Consider the following 25,076-nt stretch of genomic DNA (forward strand, 5'->3'; position numbering starts at 1 on the left):
CCGAATTAAAGCGGGTCCTACCAGCAATATCGCAGCCATTTTCTGTCCATTTGGCTTTCTTTTTAAAGAGAAGGATACTAGCATGGAGAGAAAAGGGTGACAGATGGGAAAGAGCACAGAGTTCCTGTTTCTTTTCAACATTTGTGTAGGAGAAGATATTTTGGTAGGTGTATGGTTTTTTTCACCCTTGCAGGATAAGATGCACCTGACACATTTTCGCCCCTCTTCTAAGCAACTATTAAAAATATTAAGAGCCCTGCACTCATTTGCATCTGGGCACCCTAAAGAGAAAAGCGGGGGAGCAATCTTGATTTTAAAAAATCTGATTTTATTTAACCAGTTTTTGTTTTTATTTTAAACCTAATTGAAAAGCGGTTTCCTGCTGCAGCTAGAGATTAAAGGTGGGTCCTCCTGGAACTGTAAAGGTTGGTGGCTGCTAGGCAGGACAATAACCAGGTTCCCCCATCTGTCCTCTCAAGGCTGGGCTTCCCAGCTGCTTGTCATCATTTCAGCTCTCCTGCAAATTCATAGGGCCCATTTATCATTGTCCACTTATGGTGAGGTGCAACCTCGATCAGTCACTCGCTTCCAGTGTCCACGCTTGATTTGTCCCGTTCTCTTCTGAACTCAGTTAAGCCGGGCAGAGGAAAGGGAAGGCCTAGATTTCTGCGCTTCCACGTGTGGAATATTTACAATGCCATCAAGACAACGACACACGTTTGCTAGATAGATACACGCTAGGAGCTGAAGCTCAGAGACCTCTATGTCCCCTAGAGAGAACTCTGAGAGACACTCCCACCGTGCCCTGTTAGAGGAAAGGCATATCCATACATGTAATCTCATCGCCCGGCCAGGGCGCGCTTCCTCTTTGCTCTTTCAGATCATTCTGGCAATGTGGGGAATCATCTGCATGTCTGAGCCCCATTGCTCAGACACCATTTTGAACCAGACTCAAGTATGTCTTCGTAAACTAGTAGATTGCCATTTTAGGCCCACCTGAACAAAGCTGCTGTACCTCTTGCCATAGCTGCCAAGTCTCCCGTATTCCCCGGGAAATCCCCGTTTTTCCAGCTGTTCCTAGCTGAAAAAACGGATTTATTTGTTTTTCCCTGGTTTATTCTGGCGTGGTGGCCATTTTGGAACTGGGCGGAGCATGCTCAGAAGCGACTTTTGATGCTGCTCTGCCCAGTTCCAAAATGGCTGCAGTGAGACTTCTGGCGCGACGGCCATTTTGGAACTGGGCAAAGCAGCATCAAAAGTCGCTTCTGAGCATGGGCCGCCCAGTTCCAAAATGGCGGCAGCGCTACTTCCGGTCTGCTACTTCCGGCCCGGTCCCTTATTTCTCCGACAGCAACTTGGCAGGTATGCCTCTTGCTCCTCGACAAGTATTCTGAGCGAGCAAATGCTGTTGTCACCTTTTACAAGACTGTTTTTATGATTATTGTTTTAAAGGGTAGAAAAGACCAGGAGAACCCGGTCTGCCTTAAAGCGTCCTAGGTTACACACATCCCTACACCATGAGCCTTCTGTTGTCTCACTTTGGTCCCCTCACCTCAGTCCTTTCCTGTTGCCCTCACCACAAGACGCCCCTCCTCAAATCCCTACACTGGCTTCCTGTCCACTCCCAGAACCTTCTTGTCCATAGGGGAAGGGTCACAACTCAGTGGTAGGGCATCTGAATTCCACGCAGAACCTCCCAGGTTGAAACTCCTGCACTTCCAAGTCGGGCTGGAATAGACTCCTGCCTAAAATCCAGGAGAGCAATTTCTCGACAGTGTAGAGTAGACCGGTGTTTCCCAGACTTGGGTCTCTGGCGGTTGTTGGACTACAACTCCCATCATCCCTAGCTCGCAGGACCAGTGGTCAGGGATGATGGGAATTGTAGTCCAAAAACAGCCAGTTTGCGGAACACGGGTGTAGACAATACTGCCATTCACAACTCTGTGTAAGGCAGCTTCTTATGTCCCTTCAACACCCTTCACCGCAATTTACCTGGATAATTTTACAGCTTGGATTTAATGCTCTTTGAGCAGGGGGTGGAATATTTAGGCAGACAATGTGCATCCCGTCAGTTGGGAGGCACACAGTTAACCTCTATTTTATCCCCACCATTGTTCCAGCATTGTTCTTTCCACCTCTCCCATCTCCAAGTTGTTTTCTTTTATTTTAAATATTTATCGCCTGCCCTTCTTTGCAAAAGCAGGTCAGCTCCCAACAACAGCTCCCAAATTAAAACAATATGAAAGATTTAAAAGGAGAAATAATTAAACAAAAAATAATGAGTAATAATAAATAAAACGAGAGTTAAAGCATTACAATTTCAACAAGTCAAGGCAGAGACGATCACATCTAACTCTTCAGGGAAATTAAAAGCTTGCTTTGAACAAAAAGAAACCAAGGAGTCTCCTGAAAGGAAGCAAGGGTGAGCAATGACAAGCTTCTAGAGGAAATTTCATGAAACTGGGGCCACCATTATAAAGGCCCTGTAACTTCCTCTGGCAGATGATACTTTGAGTGGTGTTGGCACCATGAGCAGGACCTATCCTGATTCTCTCGGGGGGGGGGGGGCGGACTCAAAAAAGGAGAAGAATGGATTATGATGAGTCTTCCTCTGATTAGTCTCTGTAAAAGTGAAGGGGGTACAACAAATTGTTGCAGCGTATCCCCAGATCATAACAGGATGTCTCCAGCATGCCACGACCAGGAGCCTGTCTGGGGCTTGCAGGGGAGGAAGGATGTTGCAGGAGAAGGGATACCCTCTATGAACTGTGCTCACTGCTCAGCTACCCTAATCTTTATGTATGCCCTAGGAAGTTACCCCCAAGAGTCATCTAGTCCAACCCCCTGCAATGCAGAAATCTCAACTAGATCAATCATACACAACAGGTAGCCATCCAACCTCTGCTTAAAAACCTCCAAGGAAGGAGAGTCCACCACCTCTCGTGGGTGCCTGCAGGGTGCCTGTTGTCAAACAGCTCTTACAGGAAAGTTCTTCCTGATATTTGGTTGGAATCTTATTGTTCATGGGTTCTTCCGGGCCATATGAACTCATGCCTTCTTTTTTAATTGTTATTATTTTAATGCACAAATGAATATACTTCTGCCCACCTAGGGAGTCCCTTAAGTATGCAGAAACTTATATATATATATATATATGGCCCCATTTCATTTCCAAACAGCATCACAAAAGTTTGGTACAGTCGTACCTTAGAAGCCGAACGGAATCTGTTTTGGAAGTCCATTCAACTTCCAAAACGTTTGGAAACCAAGGCACGGCTTCCGATTGGCTGCAGGAAGCTCCTTCAGCCAATCAGAAGCCATGGAAGCTGCACCAGACGTTCGGGTTCCAAAAGAACGTTCGCAAACCAGAACACTCACTTCCGGGTTTACGGCATTCACGAGCCAAAACGTTCGAGTGCCAAGGCGTTTCGGCTTCCAAAGATACGACTGTGTTAGAGACAGAACAAGTGGGGGCTTGCAACAAAATGTTTCTTTTTCGGATTAGGACGCTGTGAAACCCTAAAGATGTTGTCCTCAACATTTCATTGGCATAGTCAATGAAGGCTCTTGAGGCGCCTTGAAGACAAATGGATTTGTTCTGGAATGAATGTTCATAGACTGCAGTCCACTTCATTAGATACATCTGTTGAAGTGGACTCTAGCCCACAAAAGCTTATGCCATAATTACTGACTTCACTCGCTAAGGTGACACAAGACTCTTTGTTGATTTTGCTGCAACAGACTAACATGGCAACCCATTTGGAAATTGCGGTCTTCAGATATGTCCTCCTCCCTGTTGTTTGCAAAAACCAGCGAACGAAGAGTTTCATGCTGCTTGACTCATGGGGCAGTCCGCTGTCTTAGTTCATTAGTTCCCAATCTGTAAAATGAAATCTTACCTCCCAGAATTGCTGGGAGGACGAACGTGATGAGGGCATAGCGAATTTGGGAGACGTCACGATGCTACATCTGATGTGATGATTTCGCTAGGCACTAGCAAATAAAATCACAACCAATCACTATTTGGCTAAACGGCTTTGTCACTAAAGGCCACTGAGAGCAAGGACAAGAGAGGGCAATTAAACCAAAACAAAAAACAAACAAAACAAAACAAAAAGCATTTAGTTGCTGCAAGGAGTGCCAAACATTTGCTGGAAGAGGGAGACATTTTTCGGCGCGATCAAAAACATTCATGACAAAACGGTGAATATTTTCCGCTGAGTGTCCAGCTTGCAACCAAATGCAATGAGCAATAGGTAAAATGATAGCAACTATTGTCCAAAATATTGTCCAAAATAGGGACCCAGGTGGTGCTGTGGGTTAAACCACTGAGCCTAGGGCTTGCTGATCAGTAGGTCGGCGGTTCGAATCCCTGTGACGGGGTGAGCTCCCATTGCTCGGCCCCAGTTCCTGCCAACCTAGCAGTTCGAAAGCACGTCGAAATGCAAGTAGATAAATAGGAACCGCTACAGCGGGAAGGTAAACGGCGTTTCCATGTGCTGCTCTGGTTTGCCAGAAGCGGCTTTGTCATGCTGGCCACATGACCTGGAAGCTGTACGCCGCTCCCTCGGCCAATAACGCGAGATGAGCGCGCAACCCCAGAGTCGGTCACAACTGGACGTAATGGTCAGGGGTCCCTTTACCTTTACCTTTATTGTCCAAAAGGGGACAAATATACATATTTCCTTAAAAGACATTATGGATAAAATAAGACCAAGTGCAGAATACAGTAGTAGTAGTAGTAGTAGTAATAATAATAATAATAATTTTACAGAAGGCATGTTAAAAACATAAAACTACACATATGAAAATGCAACCCCATTTCTTACATTCTTGACAGGGGCGGGTATATAAGTCATTTCTATTCCACTGTGCATTAAAAAGAAGAAGAATTCATCTTTGCTTTTCAGTTTACTGAATATGGAGAGTGGGAGATCCTACAATACATCTTTGGCTGCAACTAGGGACACTAAGCCAACATGATTCACCTGTTTTCATGAACATTTTTGACAGTGCGGAAGACACCTCACCGTCTCAGCGATTTTTCAGCATGCCTCAGAAAAAAAAAATACATATTACTCACTTATTCACTTAAATTGCCATCACTTGCCCTGCTCTCAGTGATGTCTTCCCATGGCCAGATTCTGTTTGGTTGCCATTTTGTTTAGGAATATCGGGCGGCATCAGACCAAGTGCCATTACTTCATCCTACTCACTACGTCAGTGATGGAGAACCTATGACACTCGTGTCAGCACGGACACGCATAGCCATTTTCGGTGACATGCAGCTGCATGCGGAGACCTCACTTCCGGCCGGCGGCAGAATGCCGCAGACGACGCATCTGTGGGGGCCTTGTGGACTTCTGGCGAGGCAAGACGGTGGTAGGCGCGGAGCCACGGAGCTCCTGAAAGTGACCAGTGCTGCAGGAGCTGCCGGATAGGCTCCAGAGCCACCGAAACCGCTGCCACCGCCACCCCCCCGGACACTGGGGGCCACCGGTGCAGCAACCGGGGAGCTGCCGGACCCCACCCCACCCCACGAACCTGACGGATGGCCTCGAGGCACTCCAGAGGCCGGAGGAGGACAAAGGAAGCTGCTGCTGCTACCCCCGCAGAAAAGAGGGAGAAAAGAAGGGAAAACAAGGCAAAGGAGAACAATGGTTCGCTCGCTGGAGGGATATAGGGTAAAGGGACCCCTGACCATTAGGCATAGCTGCCAAGTTTTCCCTTTTCTCGCAAGGAAACCTATTTAGCATAAGGGAATTTCCCTTAAAAAAATGGAAAACTTGGCAGCTATGCCATTAGGTCCAGTCGCAGATGACTCTGGGGTTGCAGCGCTCATCTCGCTTTACTGGCCAAGGGAGCCGGCGTACAGCTTCCAGGTCATGTGGTCAGCATGACAAAGCCGCTTCTGGCGAACCACAGCAGCGCACGAAAACGCCATTTACCTTCCCGCCGGAGCGGTCCCTATTTATCTACTTGCACTTTGACGTGCTTTCGAACTGCTAGGTTGGCAGGAGCTGGGACCGAGCAACGGGAGCTCACCCCGTCGCGGGGATTCGAACCGCCGACCTTCTGATCGGCAAGCCCTAGGCTCTGTGGTTTAACCCACAGCACCACCCAAGTCCTGGTGGGATAGGAAGACCCATATGATGAACCCAGATAAAGAGAGAGAAGAGGCAGCCACCAGGGGAAGCAATGGGGGATGAGCATTGCGATAGAAAACAGATGAATATCCACCAACCCACACCTACTTTTTCTAACCCTCTGAAATCACCAGCTTTGACCCCCAAAATAAATAAATAATTTCTTATATTGAGACATGGAAATTGTGGTGGTCCAATGGAACAGGACCAAGAAAAGAACCTTTTACTTAAGCTCCCAATTCACACCATCAGATTCAGCACAGACTCCCTTCTCTCCTTTTCTCCCCATATTCAGTTCCTCTCCAAGACATGTTGGTTTTCCACTGATATCCCTTCTTCTCTGCCCCTTTGGAGAAAATTGTGAGTCACCAAGCGGGAAGAGTGCCACTGCACTTCCTGCTTTTTCTGTCCTTTATGTGCAGAGTGGTCATTTATGCATCTCCCAAAGAGTGGTAACAAATCATCAGAAAAAGAAACGGGGGCTGGGTTGGGGAGTGTTAAAAGAAGACACAGATTTGCATAAAATTTGCAAGTGCTAATTTATATGTAGAGATAACAGATTTAGAAATAATGACTATAATTTAGGCAGAAACTCAGTGCGCCTCACCCTAGTGGGGATGAAGGCTGAGAAGATGAGTTGTGTGGGCCCATTCAGCCTGCTGTCCAGGTCTAACCACTGACGGGCAGCTCCAAGGTCCCAGAACTTCCTTTGTGTGGCTCTTCTTGTTTAAACCAAACTGGGCAGACATTCAAACATAGAACAGCTTCAAGCAAAAGCTTGTCCTCTAACAGCCCTTCGAAGAGAGGGCTGTGCTCCCCAAAGTGGTTGGGTCACTCTATTAGTAGGGCTTGGCAATGATATCTGGTTTTGAACATTGCGATATATCACCAGCTAAACATCACAATATACTAATATATCACGATTATACAATATACCTGAAGGAGCGTCTCCACCCCCATTGTTCAGCCTGGATACTGAAGTCCTCTTCCGAGGGCCTTCTGGCGGTTCCCTCACTGCAAGAAGTGAGGTTACAGGGAACCAGGCAGAGGGCCTTCTCGGTGGTGGCACCCGCCCTGTGGAACACCCTCCGATCAGATGTTAAGGAAATAAACAACTTTTAGAAGACATTTGAAGGCAGCCCTGTTTAGGGAAGTTTGTAATGCTTGATGTTTTATCAAGCTGGGCGTTATATCAAGCTGGGTGTATTTATCAAGATGGGTATATCATTATTATTATTATTATTATTATTATTATTATTATTATTATTATTATGGCTGGTGCTATGCAGAGGCATTGGCTGGCTTCATGGTTTTTCCCGCATCGTGATTTTTGCAAAGCACATTTACGCACATACCCCATGATTCGCAATATATTGCCAGGTCAAAAATTATGAAACTGATGTCATTATACGGACTTCAAACCAGTTATGGACAATATATCAATACACCACCCAGCTCTACCTTCAAGGCCTGGAACTGCCAGCGAGAACACCTGCACGGTGCTGCTTTTCTCGTTTCTCGAAACACACCTTTTCTAGGAAACTTTTAGCACAGCCCCAACATGGTGCCCTCCAGGACTACAACTGATGGGCGCTGTAGCCCAAAACACCAGCATGGGGGGAGGCTGCTTCAGCACAGCACAGCTCCTTAGTCCCCATATCCCACTCTAATTAAGCCTAAGTATGTGCAACTGAAATAAACGCACACCCCCGCTCTCTCTCCTTCCTCTGTTGTCTCCCTGGTGTGTTGAATTTCAGACTGCAGGCTCCTGAAAGCCTCATTGATGGAGCTAGAGAAATGAATATTGGGAAAACCCAAGACGTGAAGTTATCACAGTTTGCAAATCATGAGTACCTTTTTGGATATCTTCCACCATGATTACACAATCTCTTTGCTGCGTATGTTCGTTGAGTAGTTGGGGAAAGCCTGCCCTAGCTTTGCACAGTTTGCTAAAGTGAGGTAGTCTGCCAGAGAAATAGACTTTGGGTAGCAATCTCTTGCCATCCAGGCTGTTGCAAGCTTTGATTTGTATTTCCCAAGTCTTTGTCTGCAGCTAGTCTTTTTAATTGTTCGCCGAGCAATTTGAACTTCAGTTATGGATCTGATGATTGCTCTGCTTGGTTAGGGGTTCCTACACCCCTGCAGAGATGTAGATTGCATTTGGGAGCTTTTTGGATAATAGCTACTAATCGAGCTAACTTATATTACCGTGACTAATGCAACTTTTTCAAAGAAATACAATAGGAGTTATAAGATACTCGTCAAGCCGCCCACTTCAAGACAGGGGCTTTCATGTGTTATATGCATAGAATCCTAGGGCAGTAAGTTCCACAGGACGATCAAACTTTGCAAACAGGAAATAAAACCCACAGGTTTTTTCTAAACCGGCTGCTGTCCTGTTATCTTCAGAACTGTGCACATTCTATTTTTTTAAAAAAAAAAACATTTTATTCCAATTTTCCAAATTCAACAAATTAACAAAACCAATCTTTTATACAAAATCTTATATTCACATCTTTTACCTTGCTCCGCCGAGCTATGACTTCCCCCCCTCCCTTCATGCGGGTTTCTTGTTAATTCCCTTTTTTGCAGTTCCTTTTTTAACATATTGGTCAATTCGTAAGGTTTATTTTAATCCTGCGAGAGTTTTTAATGATCTACAGTTTTTCTCCATATAGTCCACATATTTACTCCAGTCCTTTTGAAACCTTGTCTCCCCCTGGTCACGAATCTTGCATGTCAATCTAGCAAGTTCAGCATAGTCCATCATTTTTATCTGCCACTCCACAATTGTAGGTAATTCCTGTAATTTCCATTTTTGGGCTAACAAAGTCCTAGCCGCGGTTGTTGCATACATAAACAGTGTTTGATCTTCTTTTCTAATCTCTCCTCCTATTATTCCTAACAAAAATGCTTCTGGTTTTTTTGGAAAAGTATATCTAAACATCTTTTTCAATTCGTTATATAAACTTTCCCAAAATCTTTTAACTTTTTCGCATGTCCACCACATATGATAAAATTCACCATCTTTCTCTTTACATTTCCAGCAACTTTTATCACTCATTCTATACATTTTAGCTAATTTAACTGGAGTTAAATACCATCTGTACATCATCTTATATACATTTTCTTTCAAGGCAGTACATGCTGTAAATCTTAAAGTTTGATTCCATAATTTCAACCACGCATCATATTCAATATTATGCCCCAAATCTTTTGCCCATTTAATCATCACTTCTTTTGTCAACTCATCTTTTGTATACCACTCCAACAACAAATCATACATCTTTGCCAAAAGCTTTGTTTTGCCTTCTAGCACTTCTATTTGAAATTTGGATCTTTTATCCTCAAAACCTATTTTTCTATCTTCTTTAAGAACATCATTTATTTGATGGTATTCTATCCATCCTGTTAACACTCCTTTAATGTCCTCAAAAGGTTTTAAACTCCATCCTTTTTCAGTTTTCGTCAAGATTTCCTCATACGTGGCCCGCCTCTTCTCCATATTTACTTTCTTAACTGTTAATACCTCTGCTGGTGAAACCCACCAGGGTGTTTTAGTCTCTAACAGCTTTTTATTTCTTTCCCACACCTCGTACAGAGATCTTCTTATCACATGATTCGTAAACCCGGTATGTGATTTCTTTTTGTCATAACATAAATATGCATGCCATCCAAATCTATTAAAACCTTCCAAATCTAACAAGTCCGTATTCTCTAGAGTTATCCATTCTTTTATCCAACAGATACAGGACGCTTCATAATAAAGTCTCAAGTCTGGCAGAGCGAATCCACCTCTTTCTTTCTTATCTACCAAAATTGTGCACATTCTAGGTGCACCTTGCACATCAACCAACACACAGTTCTAGAACCTGCATGGACTCTGGCTTGCTGCAAGTGGCAATTTCCCTTTCAAACAGGAAAGTTTCTAGACCTCACGGTCGCAAAGCGAAAAGGCTGGGACAAGTGCAAGATATGGTTGCAGTCTTGTTGGAGCCTCCACCCACTTCCTTGTCATTCCTCACCTTCCCTGCCAAATACTGTATTTCAGCTCCTGCCAAAAGCAATCAATCAAAATACATCATGAGGCTTCCATCATATAAACACACTTCGCTGTGCGTGGCGTTTAGGATAAAGAATCTGATGTTCCTTGGCACCAAATCCCAGCCGAGACTTCCCCAACATTTCCTCTCCTCTCAGTACCTTTACCCGATCTTTATAACTTCCTTTGCCACGGAAACCATCAGAGAGAGAGAGAGAGCGGCTCAGATTTTCTTCTTGTTCTATTTGCCCTTGCCTGTGTCATTTTTGCAGAGCTCTCCCTCGCTATCACCAGGAGAGCGTACGTTTTCAACGACGGCTCGACTCACTCAAATCCATTCCCCATCGTTCCCCGGCCTTCTTCACAGGCGCTACACACCCTGAACCTCTTCCCACAACCGCCTGCTGTCTCTCTCTTCTTTCTTTTTTAGACATTTCCTGCCCCCCACCCCAGTTTTGTCTCTTCCGCATTAGCCAGAAGGGATGGCAAGGGGGGGGGATGGCACAGCCTTTTGATCATCGGGGTACGAATCAGATTATCCCTCCCACCCCTTCTGCAGAGCTACTCGGAGCGGTGGGCAGAGCGGCATCACAACTGCCTCTCTTTCTCGCCAAATTGCCGCTTGTAATTAACACTCTGAAAACCTTAACCTGGCAGTGCAACAGTATCAGCAGCTATGGAAATTACTCCCTGATAGAATCTGGTGTTCAGCTAACAATCAAACATACAGTACACACCCAAGGGATTCCCCACCTCTTGTTCTTGTTTAATTCATGGAAGCTGTGGGTTTTTAGAAAGGCAGTTCACATAGGCCACTGGGGGGGGGGACCCATGACCATTAGGTCCAGTCGTGACCGACTCTGAGGTTGCGCGCTCATCTCGCATTATTGGCCGAGGAAGCCGGCGTATAGCTTCCAGGTCATGTGGCCAGCATGACAAAGCCACTTCTGGCGAACCAGAGCAGCACACGGAAACGCCGTTTACCTTCCCTCTGTAGCGGTTCCTATTTATCTACTTGCATTTTGACGTGCTTTCAAACTGCTAGGTTGGCAGGAGCTGGGACCGAGCAATGGGAGCTCACCCCGTCGCAGGGATTCGAACCGCCGACCTTCTGATCAGCAAGCCCTAGGCTCAGTGGTTTAACCCACAGCGCCACCTGGGTCCCCAACACATAGGCCATAGGTGGCCCCAACCTCATTTTTTGCAGCTCCTGGCACTGTTGTCCCCTTCTTCCATCTCATCAGAGTTCCTTCCTCCCTATTCATTTCCTCTTTATTTTTTCATTTTTGTCTACAGAAGCTGCTTCCATATGGCCTGGTGGGATTTTGTGTGTGTGTGGTTCTGTGTGTGTGTGGTTGTACATTCATCTTGATATGTTCTGCACAAAGTTTCTGGGGAGATGAGATGACAGTAACTGCTAGCTGGGCATTCATTCCGATTTGTTGGTGGAGTGGGGAGGGATATGATAATTTATATGTATTATTTTTGCAATAAGTTACCTTAATCATAGTTACCATGGACCAAATTTTCTCAACCCATTCAGCAATATATACAATATATGCTCTCTCTCCCCCACCCCTCAAAAAAAAATGTAGCTGGTATAATCTTAGCCGCGGTTATGAGGTTCAACACTATTTCTTGATCATTTTCCGGAGTAACATCTTTTAGAAAGCCAAGCAGAAATATTTTTGGTTCCAATATCTGATATTTCGGTTCCAATATCTGATATGTCCTAACATATCAGATATATTAGCCTGAAAAGGTTTCCACAGCCATTCTTTAGACAGCAATGTGCATTACTTCGCTGTCTTCAAAAACTGATAGGCCATCCCTGTTGTGTTTGGGCCACTCTTGCTTATTCTGCTTAATAGGGTAACATCCACACCATACACAAAATAATAATAATAATAATAATAATAATAATAATAATAATAATAATAATAACAACAATAACAACAACAACAATAATAATAATACAATAATAATAATCTGGAAGGACAGATCCTGAAGTTGAGGCTCCAATACTTTGGCCACCTCATGAGAAGAGAAGACTCCCTGGAAAAGACCCTGATGTTGGGAAAGATTGAGGGCACGAGGAGAAGGGGACGACAGAGGACGAGATGGTTGGGCAGTGTTCTCAAAGCTACGAACATGAGTTTGACCAAACTGCGGGAGGCAGTGGAAGACTGCCTGGCGTGCTCTGGTCCATGGGGTCACGAAGAATCAGACACGACTAAACGACTAAACAACAACAAATAGTAATAATCTGTCATCTCTCATCAATGCTTGAGCTGAGATTCCTGCATTGCAGGGGGTAGGACTAGATGACCCTCAGAGTACCTTCCAACGCTATGATTCTATGAATCAGGGCTTTTTTTTTAGCCAGAACTGAGTTCCCGCACCTCTCAGGTGGGCGCCGTTGCCATTATAAGAAAACAAGGGAGTCGTTCATAGTGAGTTCTGGCACCTCCTTTTTTACAGAAAGACAGCACTGATAGTAATAATTTCATGATGTATAATTAAATCTGTTGTGTTAAAAACACAGGAAAACATCAAACATTGAAAACGTTGAAAATGCAAGGCACTCTTAGGCCACTAACAGTCATGGCTACTGCAACACACACACACCCCGGAACTTTCACTTCTTAAGGGTGCCAGGAACTGTAGTTCGGCAAGGGGTCTCCTAACCACCCTCAGTTCAGTACCCTAACAGATTACAGCCCTGGGCTTATGCCCCAATATCCTGTCCTGACAGCCCCACTGCCAGGTATCAGCACCATCACACGCACTCTGGGTCTCAGAGAGGTTTCTCCTGCCCCGGGAGGGTGTGAGAGACCTCTGTTCTCATCCCACACTGGGAGACAGAGGCTCGCCAATCCACATCACACAACCCATCCAGGTGCACCCTGGAAGGAGAGCTTTCTTGCCGGGGCCCTAATCGCGTCAGCCTCACGGTGGTATGCGCCACTCTGGATTTCTTCACTGGCAGCACAAATTGTAGGAGCGTGGATCGGAGTAAATTGGTTCCCCTCTCTTGTAACACTTGAACTCCGGGGTCACGCACTGAAGTTTGACTGCTGAAAGATTCAGGACAGGAAAAAAGAAGCTCTTTTGTCACATATGCTGAATAACTGATTTATGGAATCATGCCTCGAGATGATGGCTAGCTTAGATGGCTTTAAAAAGAAAGAAAGGATTAGACGGATCCTGCATACAAGCAGGTTTATCAATGGTTATTGGAATCACAGGTTTGGAAGGTACCTTAAAGGTCCCAACCTTTCTAACGGCCGCAATCCCCTTTTCTTGCAACCTGAGCCCATCCACTTGGTTCCTGCCCTCTCAAGCAGCAAATCGAGATCTGTTCCATCTTCATTGCACTCTCAGTGAGAAAGGGAGAGCAAGTTCCAAGCAGGGGTCAGAATATATGGGGAATAAAAACTGTGAAAAGGCTGAAATGTAAATACGAAGTTGGATGGTGTGGTGCAATAGTTAAAGAATTGGGGAGGCAGGAGGGGACGAAGAGGGAAGAGTGGTGGTTGGCAGGGCCGTCTTAAGCAGGGTTCCCCAAACTAAGGCCTGGGGGCCAGATGTGGCCCAATCGCCTTCTAAATCCGGCCCGCAGATGGTCTGGGAATCAGCATGTTTTTACATGAGTAGAATGTGTCCTTTTATTTAAAATGCATGTCTGGGTTATTTGTGGGGCCTGCCTGGTGTTTTTACATGAGTAGAATTTGTCCTTTTATTTAAAATGCATCTCTGGGTTATTTGTGGGGCATAGGAATTCGTTCATTTTTTTTTTCAAAAGATAGTCTGGCCCCCCACAAGGTCTGAGGGACAGTGGACCGACCCCCTGCTAAAAAAGTTTGCTGACCCCTGGTCTTAAGCATATCTGGCACCCTGTTTAAGCAGATCCCCCCCCGTTTCCCAGCGCAACAAGCGCAGCATGCAGCGCGGCACCCCCCTGGCGGCCCGGTGCCCTGGCGCATTGCCCTGGTGGTTGGGCTGGGACGGAGTAGGAGTGGGGTGAGGGGTAATAACATATGTTATTTTCTGACTGATTAAAATGATCCAGAACTGGAACGATTTAAGGAGCTGGCTGAATCACCTGGGGACCGGGGGGGGGGGGCTGAATTAGATTCAATTGTTTAATTGCGATCATGGTAGAAGTAGTATTAGTTGAATCTATGGAAAAAAATTTGGGGGGGGGATTATAGGCTATGGGGAGAAATAGATGATAAATGGATGGGAAAGTAATTTTGGATTTGGAATATTCAATGATTGGTAGAATGTGGATAGTTGATGTTTTTTAAGATTAGAAACAAGATTAGAGTAAATTGTCAATGCTAAAATGTGTTAGAATGATATAAGAAATAATATGAAAACTGTCTAAAATGGACCCAGTGAGGGGGGAATCTAGGAAGTCCACGATGTTAATTAAAAAATGATAGTAAGAATATGTTTTGCTTTTTATGTTTTGTATGTTTTGTATTTTTGCTTTTCTGTAATTTTGTTTTTGTTTGCGTTTTTTTTGTGTGATCGTGTAATGTTGGGGAAAATCAATAAAAATCATTTGGAGGGGGGGAGAGATTTGTTTCATCTTTTGCATGGGCAGAGCTAAGAGGAGCCTTCATGTCCAGCTGCACTCTACCTTTGAATTCAGGGGTGAGTGGGTTGGGGGCAGCCGCATGGCTGTCATGCCCCGCCTGCTTTGCTTCCCAGGGGTATATTATTGGCCACTGCAGGAAGCAGGACAGATCCAGCACAAGCAGCGACCCCCACAAAGCAACAATTAAAAACGTGCCCGGCAAACTTTAGAAAAGTGGAGGCACGCAAAATTGCAATGGGCCATTTCTGAACAGAAATTCAGATCAGCTCTTCACCATGGAGCGAGGGAAAGGGACAGAACTCAGTCATCTGGGCCAATGTTTCTCATGCAAAAGATGTCTGGATCAATCCCTGGCATTTTTCCCTAGGATCCAGTAGCAACTGAGGGAGGAGGTCTCGACCTAGAGAGCCGCTGCCTGCTGGACTTGAAAGACAAACAGTTTGACACGGCGTAAGGTGTTGGTGGGCTACAACTCCCATCATCCTTGACCATTGCCCACACTGGCTGGGGTTGATGGGTGTTGGAGTTCAAGGATATATAAATGAAGGACAACATAGGATTTCCCTAATGCAGCAAATACTTGCTGGAGGGTGCTTTTCAGCAGAAAGAGGGCACAGAGGAGGAAAAGGTGAAGTCCTGCCCCTACTCCCCATGATCCCAGGCCAGATCATATAATTGTAGGGTTTGAAGGGACTGGGAAGGTCATCTAATCCAACCCTCTGCAATGCAGGAAACTTTCGCCCAAAGTGGGACTCGAACCCACGACCCTGCGGTTAAGAATCTCATGCTCTACCCACCAACCACCAGCAATGCTAGATTCAGGTAGGTGCCCGGGGCACAGAGTGGAGAAGGTGCAAAATAATAAAAAAAAAATGAGGAATTATAGTGACAATAATAAATATTGGGAGGCGCCAAATTTTGTCCATGCTCAAGACACCATATTACCAACAACTGTCTTAACGAGTGTTATTCTTTTCATGCCTTATTTTAACCTTGTGCACTTAAAATTTTTATACTGGGTATAAAAACCTATTTTTTATGTTTTTGTTACACACACACGCCAAAGCTTGCGCCTGCCATCACCCTCCTATTTTGCAAAAACTTTAAAGAAAGAGCAGGTGCATTCACGGTTATCTCTATTATCTAGTTTGGTCCTCAAATGATGGTGGTGTTTGGTTTCCTTCCTAGCCTGGGCTTTTATTTTGAAATAGCGTTTCAAAATACAATGAGAAGGAAGAACTCACATGCCAACACAACCTCGCTAATTAAGGAGGGGGGGAATAACACTCCTTATTATATCATGAATAAATCTGCAAGGGCAATTAGAGTCAAACAGCCTAAAGCTGCAATCCTAACCCAGTTTGGGGAGGGGGGGGAGCCACGCTGAATTCAATAGGATTTCCACCTGAGTAGGCATGGCTAGGATTGAGCTGTACAAATACACTGCAGAGATGTTAACTCTGAAACTTAAGATCCAAACTTTCTTTTTAAGAGACAAGTTACTGCACACTGATGAAGGTCCATAGAATTTACACAAGTCCTGTGCTGCCAATCCCTGCTCTCTGTTCTACCCTTCTCTGCCCCGCTAATCTAGGCCTATGACTCTCCTCTCTGCCATTTGGATGCCATAAACCAGACTTGTAAACAGTAAACTGAGGGGAGGAGAGAGAGAGACTAAGAATCACCTTGAGAGTGACTACTTCCAGGTACAGAAACTTTGGTAAATGGATACGAGCTTACTCTTTTTCTCCATTTCAGCCTAGAATGACTATGACTGCACACCCACCCTGATCATTTAAAGCACACCCCGCTCACCAAAGAACCTTGGGAGCTGTAGTTTGTTAAAGGTGCTGGGAGTTGTAGTTCTGTGGGGGGCAAACTAAGGTCTCCCAGGATTCTTTGGGTCAAAAGTGTGCTTTACAGCCAAAGGCCGTGGACGCATTGTCTATATCTATATATCTGTATATATATCACACACAGGGACCCAGGTGGCGCTGTGGTTAAACCACTGAGCCTAGGGATTGCTGATCAGAAGGTCGGCGGTTTGAATCCCTGTGACGGGGTGAGCTCCCGTTGCTTGGTCCCAGCTCCTGCCAACCTAGCAGTTCGAAAGCACGTCAAAATGCAAGTAGATAAATAGGAACCGCTCCAGCGGGAAGGTAAACGGCGTTTCCATGTGCTGCTCTGGTTTGCCAGAAGCGGCTTTGTCATGCTGGCCACATGACCTGGAAGCTGTACGCCGGCTCCCTCGGCCAATAATGCGAGATGAGCGCGCAACCCCAGAGTCGGTCACGACTGGACCTAATGGTCAGGGGTCCCTTTACCTTTTTATATATCTGTATATATATCACACACATACTAGCTGTACCCGGCCACGCATTGCTGTGGCTCAGTCAGGGCCCCCGTTTCCCAGGAGAGGCGGATGACGTAACAACACCCCTCTGTCTGTTGCCGAGGGTGGGGGGGGGAGAGGAGAGGTGGTGGCAGCGAAGGGACAGGATCCGACCCCGGTCTCCCAGAAGGAGCCGCCTACCATATGGACATGTTGGGGAGGGTGTGGTCGGTTCCGTCACCGTATTCCGGCGGACGAGGGGGTAGGCGGCCCAGCTGTAGGTCCATAGGGGAGGCGGACATTTCGAGGCCGGCAGGGAGGGGTGAGGCGCTGGTGGCAGAGGGAGAGGATTCCGCCCCCGGTCTCCCAGAAGGAGCCGTCGGCCACCCGTTTCCAGTTCCCTCTGCTCGGTCGCGTCGGAAGGACGTCACCACGTTCCCCGCAACGTCCTGAGAGTAAGGAATGCACTATAGCATCTGTTCCTTTCACGTCCAACAGATGGCACTGTTTTTATACAAAAGCATCTAGTGTCTGTTCCTTTTACGTCCAACAGTTGGCGCTATTTTTACATAAAATCATGTTTTTACCTGTCACAGGTGCAACATCTATATAATCTAAGTATATACAAACACTCCCGTATTGGACTGGAACGTTGTGTCGAAATCTCAAACCAATCAATCAAGCACTTTCAGAGATTTTTGGTTGGGAACAAACGGACATTTACATTTTTATTTATACTGTATAGATATATAGATATCTTTTATTAAATTTTCTGTTTTACAATTTAAAATACTCATTTTTACAACCTTATGATATCAATGACTTCCCTTCTTCTCTTTCCATGGTTCATTTTACTTATCATAAATCCCCGCATATTTTACAGAAACTAAACCATTCAGTATTCCATTATTACATCCAACATAACTGTTGAATTTATCTTAATGCTGCCAGCATTTGCAGCTGTACACAGTTATTTCCCAAATATTCAATAAACCTTTTCCAATCTTCTCTAAATGAATGTTCTTCTTGTTCTCTTATTCTATATGTTAAGTCTGCAAGCTGCGCAGTTTAAGCTGCCATTCTTCTTTGATTGGGACCTTGCTCGTTTTCCATTTTTGGGCTAACAAAACATGGGCCGCAGTATACATAAATAACCTTTTTTTTTTTTGACACCTGCTCGCATTGTCAATTCCTTTGGAGTAAAGGCCATCAAACTCATTTGGACTCATTTTTATTTTTCATTTTATTTGGACTCATTTTTCTGAATATGCACGGGGTCAGGTTTCATCATCAATACGTGCAGGCAGGTGGGCTCATTAAGAAAATATTGGCTAGGGGGGACTTTGCCCCCTAAGATCTCGACTTTAGTTTTTCGCGATCTAACATTCGCATTTCTCATCACACATACGCACACATTTTCTTACTCATCCTTTTCTCCAGAAAGGCTATAGCTAAGGGGTAGATCATCTGCTCTGCATGCAGAACAACTTAAGTTCATTCCCCCAACATCTCTAGGTATGGATGAGAATGTCCCCTGTCTAACCCTGGAAAGCCACTGCTGGTCAGGGCAGAAGATGCTCAGCTAAATGGACCAAAGGTATTTAAGGCAGCTTCCTTCTGTTCTCTTGCCACACCTAGTTTCCTGCTGCATTTCCTCTTTTGTAGGTCTTTCCTCTCCCTTCCTGTGCCACCCCCAATATTTAACCCTCACACACCTACCTCACCCAAATCCTCTGGAGCCAAAACACATTTGAGGAGAAATATCCCCATCCTACTTGCACAAATATGAACTGACTCCTTCAAACATTAATAATAATAATAATAATAATAATAATAATAATAATAATAATAATAATAATAATTTATTATTTATACCCCGCCCATCTGGCCAGGTTTCCCCAGCCACTCTGGGCGGCTTCCAACAAAATATTAAAATACAGAAATCCATCAAACATTAAAAGCTTCCCTAAACAGGGCTGCCTTAAGATGCCTTCTAAAGGTCTGGTAATTGTTGTTCTCTTTGACCTCTGGTGGGAGGGCATTCCACAGGGTGGGTGCCACTACCGAGAAGGCCCTCTGCCTGGTTCCTTGTAACTTGGCTTCTTGTAGCGAGGGAACCGCCAGAAGGCCCTCGGCGCTGGATCTCAGTGTCCGGGCAGAATGATGGGGGTGGAGATGCTCCTTCAGGTATACTGGACCGAGGCCGTTTAGGGCTTTAAAGGTCAGCACCAACACTTGTGCTCGGAAACGTACTGGGAGCCAATGTAGGTCTTTCAGAACTGGTGTTATGTGGTCTCGGCGGCCGCTCCCAGTCACCAGTCTAGCTGCCGCATTCTGGATTAGTTGTAGTTTCCGAGTCACCTTCAAAGGTAGCCCCACATAGAGCGCATTGCAGTAGTCCAAGCGAGATATAACTAGAGCATGCACCACTCTGGCGAGACAGTCTGCAGGCAGGTAGGGTCTCAGCCTACGTACCAGATGGAGCTGATAGACAGCTGCCCTGGACACAGAATTGACCTGCGCCTCCATGGAAAGCTGTGAGTCCAAAATGACTCCCAGGCTGCACACCTGGTCCTTCAGGGGCACAGTTACCCCATTCAGGATCAGGGAGTCCTCCACACCTGTTCGCCTCCTGTCCCCCACAAACAGTACTTCTGTCTTGTCAGGATTCCATCTCAATTTGTTAGCCGCCATCCATCCTCCAACCGCCTCCAGGCACTCACACAGGACCTTTACTGGTTCTGATTTAAAAGAGAGGTAGAGCTGGGTATCATCCGCATACTGATGAACACCCAGCCCAAACCCCCTGATGATCTCTCCCAGCGGCTGCATGTAGATGTTAAAAAGCACGGGGGAGAGGACAGAAGCCTGAGGCACCCCACAAGTGAGAGCCCAGGGGTCTGAACACTCATCCTCCCCCCACCACTTTCTGAACACGGCAACCATCCGAACTACAGAAGCTGCTGGGATTAGATTGCTTTGTTATTTTTAAGCCTGCAAAACACTGACCCTGACCCTCAAACCTGAGTTTCTGAAAATCAATGTTTCCACACACAAACTCCAGCATTTCCCCAAAGATTCTGCTGATGCCAAATTTACTTCTGCCTCTACCTGTCTTTTATCATATGCAGCTGACTTTCAACAACCTGTAGAACATGAGGCAGGGCCCCCTCCCACCCTGTTTCTGCCCCCCCCCCAAAAAAAATATCTCTACTCCATTGTCTGCTTCATTCAGGACTACCTGCAAATGGCATTGTCCCCCAGTTCCTTTTTTTGTCAAATAATATTTATTAGTTTTCCAAATTTTTAACGAATCAATACTCAATTACATCAAATTTAACACAATTTTTCCAAAAATTTGACTTCCTACTCTTCATCCTAGATGTGTCCCTACTCCCCCCCCCCATTGCTGCTTGATATTACACATTTCTCTCTAATTCACGGCTCATTCCTTTTATTCAATTTACAATTTTTAAATTCCCCCCCCTTGCCCCTTATCCACTAGTTACCAATTTATCAATTCCCGCTCATACGTTTGCATAACAATATCATATTCCTTTAGAAAGCAAAAGAGGTTTTGCGCGCATTGTCCCCCAGTTCCTTTCTCCCCTGTCCCAGATAGTTGTTGCACTTGTTTTACAAAAAAAAAGCAGCAGAGGCCAAGACAGAGAGGGCAGGCTACGACATGGCATGAGCTAGGATCTGAATTCAAGTCTCGGCTAAAAACAGCCACTCCACAGCTCAGTTCCCATCTCCAATACATATCCTCTGGTTTCCCTACTGCCATTCAATTTCCTGCCCTTTAATCTATGCCTGGGGCGGGTAATCTGTGGCCCTCCAGAATGTTATTGGACAGACTCCAGCTCCATTCAGTCCCAGCCAGCATGGCCAATGGTCAGGGACGATGGGAGCTGTAGTCCATCATCAACATCTGGAAGTCCACAAACTTCCCCATCCATCTTCTGCCCTGTCCCTTCTCAAGAGCTGTGTCCAACCCATTCCTCCTGCCACCCACCTCACTCTAACCCAGGGTTTTTCCAAATTTGGGTCTCCAGCTGTTGTTGGACTACAACGCCCATCGTCCCTTGCTAGCAGAACCAGTGGTCAGGGATGATGGGAACTGTAGTCCAAACACGGCTGGAGGCAAAAGTTTGGGAAACCCTGCTCTAACCCCTTTCACTGCTGCAGCTCTTTCTAAATGCCAGAGTTCAAATGTGATACAACACAGGCAGAACACAAAGGCACAGAAATAACCAAAGTCTTAACGTATTAACAGGAAATAAGGTAAACGCAAAGTACAGGCGATACAAGGTGGATCAGCAACGACGCAACAGACAGGTTGCTGGCGTTGAAGACCTGTTTCGCCCAATGTTGGGCTTCTTCAGTGGTATCTTCTTCTTTAGTGAAAGTACAGTTTCTTATTTAGGCTTTAGGCCACAGTGTTTTCTTGTTAATTTTGCAAATTCAACGTTTTGTATTCTTTATATTCTTAGTTAGAGTAGAATGTGGTGGCCGAAGCAGTTGAAAGGGTGTTTCTATTTCTTGGGACAAAGTGGAGACTCCTAGATTTGTTTTCTGGTGAGAGGGAAGGGGCCCCTGATGTTCTCTAAAGGCAACTGTGCAGGATCCGAACAGATCCTAATGATCTGATTATTTTTTTGGTTTAAGAGATTTGCAATGACCGCTTGCAAATCCTGTGACCTCTTGTGGCCACTGAGAAGGAGCGGAGCGTATTCCACTGGCCATGTGGTATCATTCTGTTTACTATGCTTCTTTCAGGGCACATGCTCGAGGCTCAGGTGGCCTCAGTGGCCCAGAGTGCCTTCCATCAGCTTTAGCTGGTGGCCCAGATACGCCCCTATCTGGACAAGGACAGCCTAACTACTGTTGTTTATGCTCTGGTAACTTCAAGGTGAGAGATTTTACTTTCTTGGGCTCCTTGATCACTGCAGATGGTGACAGCAGTCACGAAATTAAAAGACGCCTGCTTCTTGGGAGAAAAGCGATGACAAACCTAGACAGCATCCTAAAAAGCAGAGACATCACCTTACCGACAAAGGTCCGTATAGTTAAAGCTATAGTTTTCCCAGTAGTGATGTATGGAAGTGAGAGCTGGACCATAAAGATGGCTGATCGCCAAAGAATTGATGCTTTTGAATTATGGTGCTGGAGGAGACTCTTGAGAGTCCCATGGACTGCAAGAAGATCAAACCTATCCATTCTTAAGGAAATCAGCCCTGAGTGCTCACTGGAAGGACAGATCGTGAAGCTGAGGCTCCAATACTTTGGCCACCTCATGAGAAGAGAAGAATCATTGGAAAAGACCCTGATGTTGGGAAAGATGGAGGGCACAAGGAGAAGGGGACGACAGAGGACGAGATGGTTGGACAGTGTTCTCAAAGCTACGAACATGAGTTTGACCAAACTGTGGGAGACAGTGGAAGACAGGAGTGCCTGGCGTGCTATGGTCCATGGGGTCACGAAGAGTCGGACACGACTAAATGACTAAACAACAACAAAACTTTAAGGTTAGATTACTGTGATGCGTTATACGTGGGGCTGCCTCTGAAGACGGTTCGGAAACATCAGCTAGTGCAGAATTCAGCGGCCAGGTTGCTCACCGGAGCAAGAGAGCTTGAGCATATTACACTGATCCTGGTGCGACTGCACTAGCTACCGATTAGTTTCCGGGCCCAATTCAAAGTGCTGGTTTTGACCTATAAAGCCTTAAACTGCAATACCTCAAGGCAAGGACCGCTTCTTTCCGTATGAACCTACCCGGACCCTGAGATCATCTTCTGAGGCCCTTCTTCGTGTGCCTCCTCCTCCAGAGGTCCGGAGGGTGGCAACACGACAACAGGGCCTTCTCTGCAGTAGCTCCCCATCTGTGGAATGCTCTCCCCCTGGGAAGTTCACCTGACACCTTCATTATACACCTTTAGATGCCAGGCAAAAACTTTCCTTTTTAATCAGGCCTTTGGTTGACCCGATGGACATCTTATACGCTTTTATAATGTGGCTCTTTTTAGGGCGGGGGGGGGTGTTATTGGGTTGTTGTTTTTATTCCGATATATGTTGTGATTTTTTTCTGTGAACCGCCCTGAGACCTCTAGTTATAGTAGGGCAGTATATAAACTCAAATAATCTCAAATAATAAAAATAATAGTAATGATGATGATGATGATGCATGTATTCACATGTACACACACACCAAAAAACCAGTGCTACAAAATGACTAACCCATTAGGAAAATCAAGGGACCCAAGTCAGACCCAAATTCCACGTGGTGATCTTGCCATAAAGTTGGTCCACAGCACCCCATCGCAGGAGGGGACAATAATTTATAATGTATTGTAAATTCCTATGGGGTAGTATCCAACAAAGTTCTGCTCAAGGTAGACCCACTGAACTGAATGACCCCAGTTAGCTACGCCCATTAATTTCAATGGGCCTACTTCTGAGTATGACTAACATTGAATACAACCATTTACAAATTGCTTAAGTGGCAGTCTTGCTGTGAATAACAATCAGACCTGCGGAAACATTTCAAATTCCCAGGAGCCAGTTCTGCACAGGCCAAGGAATAAAAAAATATGTCACTTTCGTAGGGAACTGGCGTCCTGATAGCAACTGTTCAGAACGATTTCCATGATATAATACTTCCTTGCCATGGTGGCACAAATGCTATGCACACACCCGGGAAGAACATATAAGAACATGAGAACAGTCCTGCCGGATCAGGCCAGGAATCCCTCTAGTCATAGAATCATAGAGTTGGAAGGGACCCTAAGGGCCATCAAGTCCAACCCCCTCGCAAGCTAGGAATCTCAGCTAGAGCATCCATGACAGATGGCCATCCAACCTCTGCTTACAAACCTCCAGGGAAGGAGAGTCCTCAACTTCCCGAGGGAGACCGCTCCACTGTCAGACAGCTCTTACTGTCGGAAAGTTTTCCCGTATGTTTAGCCGGAATGCCCTTTCTTGTAACTTGAAGCCATGGGTTCGAGTCCTACCCTCCAGAGCAGCCCTGGAGATATTTAGAATCATAGAATCATAGAGTTGGAAGAGACCATCCAGTCCAACCCCCTGCCAAGCAGGAAACACCATCAAAGCATTCTTGACATATGCCTGTCAAGCCTCTGCTTAAAGACCTCCAAAGAAGGAGACTCCACCACACTCCTTGGTAGCAAATTCCACTGCCGAACAGCTCTTACTGTCAGGAAGTTCTTTCTAATGTTTAGGTGGAATATTCTTTCTTGTAGTTTGAATCCATTGCTCCGTGTCCGCTTCTCTGGAGCAGCAGAAAACAACCTTTCTCCCTCCTCTATATGACATCCTTTTATATATTTGAACATGGCTATCATATCACCCCTCAACCTTCTCTTCTCCAGGCTAAACATACCCAGCTCCCTAAGCCGTTCCTCATAAGGCATCGTTTCCAGGCCTTTGACCATTTTCGTTGCCCTCTTCTGGACACGTTCCAGCTTGTCAGTATCCTTCTTGAACTGTGGTGCCCAGAACTGGACACAGTACTCCAGGTGAGGTCTGACCAGAGCAGAATACAGTGGTACTATTACTTCCCTTGATCTAGATGCTATACTCCTATTGATGCAGCCCAGAATTGCATTGGCTTTTTTTAGCTGTTTGAAGATTAGTCTCCTCTTTTCCTGGCTAAACCTACCCAGCTCCTTCAACCACTCCTCATAAGGCTTGATTTCCAGACTCCTGATCATCACAGCAGCCTGGCATGCAGAAATAAAGCAAGGCCAAGCTTTTCCAACAGCTTCCAGAAATATAGCCCAACTCACCCCTCCCTCTTATATTTTCACATGCTAGGCTGTTGCGAAAGTCACTGTTGGTTTGGCTTTTTAGGACATTGCATATATCCTCCTGCCTTTCCTGCAAGGAGCGCAAGTATGGCATTCTAAGCCCCTTCGTTTCATCCTTACA

This window comes from Zootoca vivipara, chromosome 13 (genome assembly GCF_963506605.1).
Source record: "Zootoca vivipara chromosome 13, rZooViv1.1, whole genome shotgun sequence".
NCBI lineage: Eukaryota > Metazoa > Chordata > Lepidosauria > Squamata > Lacertidae > Zootoca > Zootoca vivipara.